This window comes from Solanum lycopersicum, chromosome 12, assembly GCF_036512215.1.
Source record: "Solanum lycopersicum chromosome 12, SLM_r2.1".
NCBI classification, from domain to species: domain Eukaryota; kingdom Viridiplantae; phylum Streptophyta; class Magnoliopsida; order Solanales; family Solanaceae; genus Solanum; species Solanum lycopersicum.
In genome coordinates this window covers 58,660,512-58,672,252 of record NC_090811.1, presented here as the reverse complement: position 1 = coordinate 58,672,252, position 11,741 = coordinate 58,660,512, and the positions used below count along the sequence as shown (strand labels likewise).

General features: G+C 36.2%; 1 long non-coding RNA gene across 1 annotated transcript; it reads right to left on the bottom strand.

Moving 5' to 3' along the window:
- Positions 1–5,332: 5,332 nt before the first annotated feature.
- LOC138340695 (uncharacterized) lies at positions 5,333–10,963 on the bottom strand. The gene is made up of 2 exons (XR_011213436.1): positions 10,389–10,963; positions 5,333–5,651 (listed from the first exon to the last, which is right to left on the bottom strand). It is a non-coding gene; the product is annotated as an uncharacterized lncRNA (long non-coding RNA).
- Between the last annotated feature and the right edge of the window lie 778 nt (positions 10,964–11,741).

Sequence of the window (11,741 nt, the reverse complement as noted above, 5' to 3'; positions counted from 1 at the left end):
TTGAGTTGGCCGATGATATCGCATGGATTCTGTATTATTTGATCCTGGATCCACATTTTCATATATATCTTCCTCATTTGCTACTGGTCTTAACTTACATTGTGAATTGCTTGACATGCCTATTCGTGTTTCTACTCTGGTGGGTGAGTCTGTGATAGTTGAAAAGGTATATAGGTCTTTTCTTGTAACTTTTGTGGGGAGCAATACCTATGTAGACTTGGTTATCTTAGAAATGGTTGATTTCGATGTAATTCTTGGTATGACTTGGCTTTCTCCAAATTTTGCAATCTTAGATTGTAATGCTAAAACTGTAACGTTGGCCAAGCCTGGGACAGATCCGTTTGTGTAGGAGGGTGACTACACTTCCACTCCAGTTCATATCATCTCCTTTATTCGTGCTAAGAAAATGGTTAGTAAAGGTTGTTTAGCTTTCTTGGCACACCTCAGGGATGATACTACCCAAGTACCTTCAATGGAGTCTGTTTCGATAGTCCGTGAGTTTGTGGATGTGTGTCCTGCAGACCATCCTGGTTTGCCACCGGATAGAGATATTCATTTCTGCATTGATTTGGAGCCTGGTACTCGCCCCATTTCCATACCTCCTTATAGGATGGCTCCCGCTAGGTTAAGAGAGTTAAAGGCCCAACTTCAAGAGTTGTTAAGCAAAGGCTTCATTAGACCAAGTGCATCCCCTTGGGGTGCTCATGTTTTGTTTGTGAAAAAGAATGATGGAAGTTTCCGGATGTGCATTGACTACAGACAACTAAATAAGGTAACTATTAAGAACAAGTACCCTCTTTCTCGCATCGATGATTTGTTCGATCAGTTACAATGTGCTTGTACCTTCAGAAAAATCGATTTGAGATCTGGTTATGACCAATTGAAAATACGGGCAACGGATTTGCCCAAGACTGCTTTTCGGACCAGGTATGGGCATTACGAGTTCTTAGTAATGTCTTTTGGTCTTACGAATGCCCCTGCCGCCTTCATGAGCTTGATGAATGGGATTTTTAAGCCATATCTGGATCTCTTTGTAATGGTGTTCATTGATGATATACTAGTATACTCAAAGAGCAAGAAAGAACATGGGGAGCACCTGAGAATGGTATTGGAAATGTTGAGGGGGAAAAAGCTTTATGCCAAATTCTCCAAGTGTGAGTTTTAGCTAGATTCAGTGTCCTTCTTGGGACACGTGGTTTCTAAGGATGGAGTAATGGTGGATCCATCTAAGATTGAAGCAGTGAAGAGTTGGGAAAGACCTACTAATGTTACAGAGGTAAGGAGCTTTGTTGGTTTAGCTAGCTACTACCGCCGATTTGTCAAGGGATTTTCTTCCGTTGCTTCCCAATTGACAAATTTGACTAAGCAGAGTGTTCCATTTATATGGTCGGACGAGTGTGAAGAAAGCTTTCAGAAGCTCAAGACTTTGTTGACTACCGCACCAATCCATACCCTGCAATGGAAGGTAGGAACTTCATTGTCTATTGTGATGCATCCTATTCACGTTTGGGTGCAGTGCTAATGCAAGAGAAGAATGTAATTGCTTATGCTTCGAGGCAATTAAAGGTGCACGAACGTAATTATCCGACCAATGATTTGGAGTTGGCTGCGGTAGTGTTTGCATTAAAGCAATGGAGACACTATCTATATGGGGTTAAGTGTGATGTCTATACGGATCATCGTAGTTTACAGTATGTCTTTACTCAGAAAGATTTGAATTTCAGAAAGAGGAGGTGGATGGAACTATTGAAAGACTATGACATCACTATCTTGTATCATCCGGCAAAAGCTAATGTTGTGGCAAATGCGTTAAGTAGAAAAGCAGGGAGCATGGGAAGTCTAGCTCACATACAGGTTTCTAGACGCCCATTGGCTAGAGAGGTTCAGACTCTGGCTAATGACTTTATGAGACTGGAAGTAAATGAGAAGGGAGGATTTTTGGCTTGTGTGGAGGCAAGATCTTCCTTTCTTGACAAGATTAAGGGAAAGAAGTTTAATGATGAGAAGCTGATTCAGATTCGAGATAAGGTGTTGCGAGGAGAGGCTAAAGAAGCAAAAATCGACGAGGAAGGTGTGTTGAGAAATAAGGAAAGGGTAGGTGTACCCCGCGTCGGTGATTTGATTTACACTATTCTTACAGAGGCTCATAGTTAAAGGTATTCTATACATCCTGGTGCAACCAAGATGTATCATGACCTAAAACAACATTTTTGGTAGAGTAGGATGAAGCGTGACATTGTTGAGTTTGTTGCTCAATGCCAGAATTGTAAGCAAGTAAAGTATGAACACCAGAGGCCTAGAAGGACACTTCATAGAATGCTTATTCCCGAATGGAAGTGGGAGAGAATTGCAATGGACTTCGTCGTTGGTCTTCCCAAGACGATGGGTAAGTATGACTCCATTTGGGTGATTGTTGATAGGTTAACTAAGTCTGCTCACTTCATTCCGGTCAAGGTGACTTACAATGCAGAGAAGTTAGCAGAACTTTACATCTCGGAAGTTGTTCGATTGCATGGGGTTCCACTCTCCATCATATCAGATAGAGGTACGCAGTTTACTTCTATGTTTTGGAAAACATTGCATGCGGAATTGGGTACTAGGTTGGACCTTAGTACTGCGTTCCATCCTCAGACCGATGGTAAGTCTGAGCGAACAATTCAAGTGTTGGAGGATATGCTTCGTGCATGTGTGACAGAATTTGGTGGTCATTGGGATAACTTCTTACCCTTAGCAGAGTTGTCATACAACAATAGCTATCACTCAAGTATTGATATGGCCCCATTTGAGGCATTGTATTGGAGAAGATGTAGGTCTCCCATTGGGTTGTTTGATGCATTTGAGGTTAGACCTTGGGTACTGATCTTCTGAGGGAATCGTTAGATAAAGTGAAATGCATTCAAGAAAAGCTATTAGCGGCTCAAAGAAGGAAGAAAGAATATGCAGATCGAAAGGTTAGAGACATGGAGTTTATGGAGGGCGAGCAAGTTTTGCTTAAGGTTTCACCCATGAAAGGGGTGATGCGGTTTGTTAAGCGAGGTAAGCTTAGTCAGAGGTATATTGGTCCATTTGAAGTTCTGAAGCGCGTGGGGGAGGTAGCTTATGAATTAGCCTTACCCCCAGGACTGTCAGGAGTGCATCCGATATTTCATGTGTCTATGTTGAAAAGTTACCATGGGATGGAAACTACATCTTTCGTTGGGATTCAGTTCTTTTTGATGAGAATTTGTCTTATGAGGAGGAGCGTGTTGCTATTTCAGATAGAGAAGTCCGCAAGTTGAGGTTAAGGGAGATTACATCCATCAAGGTTCAATGGAAAAATCGGCCAGTCGAAGAGTCCACTTGGGAGAAGGAGGCAGATATGCAAGAAAGATACCCACACCTGTTTTCAGATCTAGGCACTCCTTTTCGCACTTGTTTTTCTTCTTGTGATCGTTCGGGGACGAACGATGGGTAAATTGGTATCTATTGTAACGACCTTTTTGGTCGTTTTGAACAGTAGAGTTTATTCTGGTAATAACTGTTTGGGTCGACGGATCTCACGACGGACCGTCGAGGGGGTCTCGTTCCAAAACACTTAGATTTTGGAAATTTGGGTACTGAGAACAACTCTCTGAACTTCGCGACGACATGGCAGGACGGACCGTCGTAGGCACGACAGACCGTCACAGAGTCTTAAATAAAATTGACTCTCTTATCTTTGTGACGGAAGCAGCAGGACACACCGTCGCAGGCATGACGGGTCGTCACAGGCTGTGTAACCCTGACTGGGTCGGATTTCTGTTAAATGCTTTAAGGGGCGTTTTGGAGTATTACTGCTTATAATTATAAAGTTAGTGGTTGAATGTTAATAATTCAATTACTTGGGGGTTAATAGAGATAACCTTGAATTAATTAGTGGGTTACTTTGGTCACCTTTTATACTTAATTATATGGTAATTAGGGTAAAAGAAAAAGAGTTGAATAAGGAAAAATCAGAAAAAGAGAAAGAGAGGGAGAATGATTGAGAGAACAGAGAAACGAAGAGGAAAGCAAAGGTTTTGGGGGATAGCTTGCTTGATCGCAAATTCTTCGGTGGAGGTAGGTTATAGTTTTTATGTTATTTCATAGTAAACTCCTAATAGCGAACGATATGTATTGGGTAGTATTGTAAAGTCTTCTATATGCTTGATTGTATGCTTGCATGATGTGATTTTGTAATTGTAATGGGTTGGAAAGATAAGGTTGTGAAGCTTAAACCAAAAACCCTCTTTGTTAATGATGATGCCTTGGTATAAAAGAAGGATTGATGAACTAAAAGAATTGGATTAAGGGATCGAGTGTCACGAACCGACACGTAATATTAACGGATCGAGTGTCACGAACCGACACGTAGTATTAAGGGATCGGGTGTCACGAACCAACACGTAGTATTAGGGAGATCGGGTGTCACGAACCGACACGTAGTATTAGGAGATCGGAGTGTTACGTTTCGACAACATGATAGTAAAGAGAATGAATGTTGAAATATTTTAATATACTGAACGTAATGAACCTATTTCCCTAATTAGTATGGTATGGAGGCTAGAGTCATCATGGGTGTACTGGGCGTTATTATCAATGATTCTTGTACTTGTTGTTGCTACCTGTTGAGTATTGTAGTTGATTTTACGATATTATCTAATATATATTGCTTTCTAATTTGAGTTGGCCGATGATATCTACTCAATACTCGTGTTTTGTACTGACCCCTACTCGTATGTTTTCTTTTGTTTCATTGTGGAGTGCAGCAAACGTACTGTCGTCTTCAACTCAACCGCAACTCTAGCCAATCTTCATCACGTCAGATTTCAGGGTGAGCTATTGTTTCTAGCTTGGACTGGATCTTCTTCTTCACGTATTGATGCCTTGAAGTTCTGGCATGGGCTAGCTGTTTAGTTATTTTTGCTTCATAGATACTCTTAGATATAGTAAGTTGAGGATAGATGTTCTTGTGATAATGACTTCCAGATTTTGGGGATAGTAATTGATAAATTTTAGAAGTTGATAATTGATTTCGTTAATGAGTTTTAAGTCTTCCGCATCATTTTCTATTTATCATAGTTGAAACTATGGGTTTTTGATTGGTTGGTTCGCTCACGTAGGAGTTTAAGTGTGGGTGCCACTCACGATATCGATTTGGGTCGTGACACATATATAAAACAAACACAAAACAGAACCATTGCTATTCTCCAATGACACTTGAGCCTACCCTTTTGATGATTCTTTCAACTTGTTCATGGTCTAAGCACAAGTAATTAAACGCAAGGATCACTAAACAAGGACTACTTTACCCGGCTTATAATCATACTATCAGTCCACGGACAAAACCAAGATCTTATTACTCAACAAAAGTTTCCCCACCATCAACTTCAGGCCAAAACCCTCCCCCATTTATGATTACCCAAGATTCTAAGTACTAAGAATATATAAATACGGATCAAGGGTCGTATCTTAGCTCTCAAGAACAAAAATTTTAAAGTACTGATTTGGGGGTTTTGCCAACTGGACTGCCATAAAGGATCCCAACCCTCCACCCCAACATGATTTTGGGGTCTTGTCGACTAGCCCGCCACGACAGATACCAGCCTGCAAAAGAAACCCTGCCATGGAATGATTAATCCTTGTCCAATGGCCTGCATGGATATTTATTACATATTAGTTGTTTCAATTTATTACATATACAAATTGTGAGAGCATTGGATGAGCTTCCATTTTATGAGTTTCATAGTTTACACCTAGCACAAGAAGCTTGTATGCCCTCATATAGTCATTTGGTTTTATCTTCATTTGGCGGATCTAGCTATAACCATATTCTGTGCAATTTAAATGATGGAGAAAAAATCTTCATGATAATTGCATAAATCTAGGCATGGAATCAAAGGTATCATTGGCAGTCAATACGTTCCCTATCTTACAGAAGAACTCATGTTTTTCCTTGTCAAAATCGATAAAATCTGGATTTGCACATTCAAATGTTTTTAACTCAGCCCTATCAGAAGGGCCTATATCTGAAGGAAGATCAACGCTTTCTTTTGCAGTGCCGGGTTCAATCTCTATGTTCTTCAAGCTCTTTTTAGAGGACAAATGTCGCACCTCGGACTCCTTTGTAGGAGAGGAACATCAAAAATCCTTAAGTCTCTTAGAAAAGTCATTTCTTCATCCCTTAGATAATTTACAAGTTGTATACAATACTGATTTAAGTATTTTCTCTCAATGCCTTAATTAGTAGGACCCACGAGGAAAAGTAATTTTTCTCAATTCTTCAAAAATTTAATTTGATTTAATTTGATAAGTAGGAGTCATAATGATAAATTTTAAACTTTATTTCATTCTATTTGATGATTAGATGTCAGAAGTATAAACTTGTCAATTTAAATTCTTGTGATATTTTGTGAAGTATAGGTAATAGAGAAAAAATTTAAAAACTAGATGAAGCAGGAAGATGGAATTAAACTTGTGCACTTTAGCAATTATTCTTAGGGCTCTTCATTGTGCATTCTGCATTGAGAGTGCTTCCCGGTAACTAGCAACCGCCAAACTACTCAAACAAAAATATCAAAAATAGTTACGCTTCTACTAGTGAAGCACAAACACTGAATCCACTTACATTTGGGATCTTCTTACCTCTAATTTTTTTACGATTGAAGAGAATATTTATGATATTAGTGTGGAATATGAAGTTCATTTTGAGAATGCAAATGGGAAGGAGACTTTAAAGAGGCGACTGCATTTTTCTAATGTTGATATGTCTAAATAACTTACTCCAATGGGAGATTCTGATAAAGGCAACCACAACAATGGTAAGACCTTGAATTCCATTCCTCCTATGCTTAAGGAGGGCATTAATACTGTGAAAATTGAGAAGGAGGACATTAGCCTACAAATCAAGGATTGGGAAACAATATTAGTTAGCTATATATTTGGACATAACCGTATGAAGTGCCAATGCTAGAGTATGTCTAGAAGGCATGGGGTTTTCTTGAACTGCCCCAAACATTATATCATGATGATGGATTCTACGTTTTTAAATTTTATAATATAGCTAAAAAAGAGAAAGTGATTAAGATTTGAACGTAGCTATGATTGTGAGGAATCGGGATTAATTAGATGCTAATATGTTTAGCCAAATTCCAATTTAGGTAAAATTCTCCTATTTACCTATTGGATACTGGTCTGTCATGACATTAAGAAAGGTTGCATGAGGAATGGGAATTCCATTGCTTCCATATGGATTAAGTGCCTAAGTTAAGAAAATATCTTATACGAGGGTCCTGATTCAGATGAATATTTCCAAAGTCTTTCCAGATACTATTGTTGTTGAAACCCTTTCTAGGACTTCGAACCAATCAATTGAATATGAATGGATACCCAAATTCGATAATAATTGTATTATACTGGAACACACGAAAGAAGAATGTTGGTTCGAAAATGCCCAGGTTGAAAAACTAATAAGACTGAATCAGAAGGATTGGACATGAACCATGGGACTGGTAAGAGAACAAGGGGTAAAAGAAGAAGGCTGGTTACTAAATAGATACCTATTTAGACTAAAAAGAAAAGATACAACCATTAGTTATGAAGCAACTGAAACCTTAATGGTGGCACAATATTTTAATGTGCCCAATCCTTTAAAAAATAGTGGAGGAAACATGTGCAGGAAAACATTAGTATGGAGTGTATAATAACAACTATTGAAACTAATCCTGGACCAAGGAGTGGGAAATAACATGGTGGAGAGCATATGTTTAAAATATATATTAGCAGCTATTGTAATTAATCCTCGACAAAGGAGTGGAATGAAACATGAGAAGGAATGTTAAGACAGTACAGTGGAGGATCAATTGCAAAATAGAAGGAAGTGTGTTGGCAAGACATGTCATTCCTTCACACATGATCATCTCTACTTTGACTGTTAGGGGCCTTACCCAAGGTCATAAAAAAGGAGATCAAATTCTTTCTAAATAAGTATAAAGTGTTACAACTATGACATTTATATCATAAGAAAAATCTACATTATATTTATTCAGAAAGAGTTTAATCTCTTTTTTATTATGACATTGGTTAAGTCCTCTAATACTCTTAGTAGAGACTATCATGTGCGAAGGAATGGCATGTAGTTCAAAGATCCGTCTCATTAGAAAGTTGTGCGACCATGGAGTTTTAGTTGCTTCATAACTAATTAGGGTTTAGGATTTAGGGTTTCTAACAATTTTCTGAGGCTTAATAGGTATCCATTTAGTAACGACCCCTTTATTACCATTTGTTTTCTAGCCTTCCTTTTTTCATTTCCAATCCTTCTTATTCAATCTTAGCTCTTTTCCAATATAGGGCATGTTTAAACAAAAATTCATCTTCCATGTGTCAGAGTTTAATACAATCATTACAAAATTTGGGTCTCCATTCATCTTCAATAGTTTGGTTCTGATGCCTAGAAGGGGTTTCAACAACAATAGTTTCTAGCATGACTTTTAATATATCCACCTCTCATAAGATATTTTCTCAACTTTAGGATTAAATCCATTTGTAACCAACAGAATCCCAATAGAATTGACAACCAAGATCAATGCAATAACTAACCAACATCCTATAAATAATCTGGGGAACTTTACCCAAATTGGAATTTTGCTAATTATATCAGCATCCAATTCAAAATCCACATCCAGTTCCACAAAATCATGGGCCTGTTTACACAAAAATAGGGTCCATTCCGCAACACTTTCTCCTTTTCAGCTATATCACGATATTTAAAAAAATATTATACATCATCCTGATTTAGTACATGGGGCAGTTCAACAAAAGCCCATACCTTCTTGAAATACTCAAGCCTTTATAATTAATACAGGTTATCTCCAATTATATATCACATTAAAGATTTTTTCCATTACTTGATTTGTAGAAAAATATCCTCTTCCTCTAATCACTGTAAGAATACCCTCCTTAAGCATAGGAGGAACAAAATTCAAGGTCTTATTATTAGCGCTGTTGCTTTTATTAGAATCTCCCGATGGAGTAGGATGTTTAGACGTTTCAGCATCAGAAAAATATAGTCTCCTTTTCAAAGTCTCTTTCCCATCTGCATTCTCCAAGTGAATTTCATCTCACACTACTAGCATCAGATTTCTCTTAAATCGTACAAAAAATTTTTGAGGTAAGAAGATCATAAAAGTAAGTGGATTTAGTTGTTGCGCTTCACCAGTAGAAGTAGGGGTAACTATTTTTGTGTTTGTGTATGTGTTGCTTGTTGGGTGTGAATCATCGGGAAGTACTTTCAATGCACAATTGCTGTCTTGCTATTGTGCTCTAAGAGCCCTTAAAATCAGTGCTAAAATGTGCATATTTGTATTCTATTTTGGGAGTTTATTAAAATTTAATTTGATGAGTATAAGTAAAGTGATTAGATATTGAATTTTTAGTCTTAGTGATATTTTCTCAAGTATTTAATCTAATGAATAAGACTTATTTACTTCCCTGCTTTATTCAAATAGGATGAACACATCGTAATAACTTAAAATAATATATAGTTCATTAAATTAAATAAACTTTAAAAGAATTTTATGAATAAAAAAGTTTAAAACATGCCCAACCTAATTTTAGGAAATGACTAGGTTATCAATGAATTTATTACAAAAGAAAATATCTACTAAACCAAAAGATTCTAGGTAAAGGTTAAAGTATTTTCCAAGAGAAGACGTTAGGTATCCTTCGAAATTCAAAGTTGTGTGTCTTAGCCAAATTCTTTTTATTTTTCAAATTGAGGAAGAGATAATAAATGGAAGTATTAATATTTAAAACTACAACCCAACTTATTAACATGTGATTCCTTGAAAATCAACTGTAATTTCTTCATCCACCAATTTTAAATTGTAATATAGAAAAAATATAAATGCACACATGTTGAAATAATAAAAAATCCATGGTGAAAACCATATGTAAAAGACAAAATGATACTTTATATGTTAAATATTAAATAAAATAAAAGAGAAGAAATGTGACAATATATAAACAATGATATCCTGAGTTCAAAATAAAAATCAAAATACCAACAACAAAAGAAATTTTATAAAACAAATAGAGGAATAATTTTCCAATAATTATAAAAAAGTGAACAAAGAAACATGAAAACATTACAGTTAAAAAATATTTAATAAGTGAAATTAGTAATGATGATAATAATAATAATAATAATAATTTTAATCTGTAGTAAATTAGCAGCAACAACTTAATAACTAATAACAAATAAATGAAAAAAAAGATCAATGCAAACCCCAAAATATTAATAAGTGGAAATATACCTAGGTAGAATCAACAACAACAAAGAAGTAGAAAAATAAACCTAGACAGAAATTAAAATACAATATTAAAATGGTTACCAAAGTGTTGTTTTTTCGAGCGGATCTGAAAGTGAAAGGCTTGCTGGAGTTTCTAGTTTATTCATTTAGATCTGGTGGCCTGCTCCAATAGTAAGAGTTGTATTTGCCGTAGAAAAATAAACCCAGATAGAAATAAATTACAAAATTAAAATGGTTACCAAAGTGTTGTTTTTTCGAGCAGATCTGAAAGTTAAAGGCTAGCTGGACTTGCTAGTTTATTCATTTAGATCTGGCGGCCTGCTCCAATAGTAAGAGTTGTATTTTCCCTTAATACTTCGTTGTGCAAGCACGAAGCTCGCTGCTTGCCGAAGTTCAAGTCTAATTGTGAGTTGTTTGGTGAATGAAAATTGAAGCAAGTTTGGGGTTGTTTGGGTGGTTGGAGCAAGGGTTGAGCGGTAGTTGTTTCGAGATGGAGAAGATGGGTTGTCTGGTTGTTTCAATGGCATGAGGCAGGTGGTTTGAGGGTTTTTTATAATGGTTTTGGCGAGTTTTCACCAAGAAAAAACCAGGGGCTTTGGGTGGCGGCTATTCTTTTATAATAGGAGAATTATTTTAGGGTTTTTCCCTTCTTGAAAATTTTCCACCACCCTCTGTATTTTTTGACTTAATAGAAACATAAAGAGGGAATAGTTATACAATGAGCTGAAATCGTGGGCTCGAAATGGTGGCCCAAAATTGTTTATTAAGAAAATATTTGTGTATATTTTTCTTATCTTTATTTAAAGATATTTCAAAATTGTACTAAAAGGACAAAAATGAATGTTAATAAAAATAGCAAATAAAATGAATATTAATTAGTGCGACGAATGAAATTAATGACATATATGAAATGTAATATATGATCTTTATTTAAAGATATTTAAATCTACCGTGACAAAAATGGTAATCAAAATTAATTGATAAAAATCCTAAAATTTTGATAAATTAAAATGACAACAATTGTCCTTTTCTTTTTATAGGATTGATGAAAGAAAAGCATAGACAAAGAAAAATGACAAACTCATTTTTTGTTGAACACATGACCTTTGTATAAAAGTGTTGTTTGAATGTAATGGAAATAACTCCTAAATTATTTGTCAAAAGGTTTAACGGCGTGTTGCTTCCATGTCAGTGCAGTCCAAACCTATGACTAAATTGAAATGCATCCTTTTGGATGTTCTTAAAAAATACCAAGATAAAATTCAACAGTAGATCTGTTTTTTGCATGTTTTTGTGAATACGCTATGACCTTGGTTATTCGAAGTCACTGTTTCTTCAAAATCCATGTATGTTAAAAACCTTGTCTGATTGTTGAAGTGTGATGTGAGTATATTAAAAATACAAACATATGTGTTGGCATAATATAAGTATGGT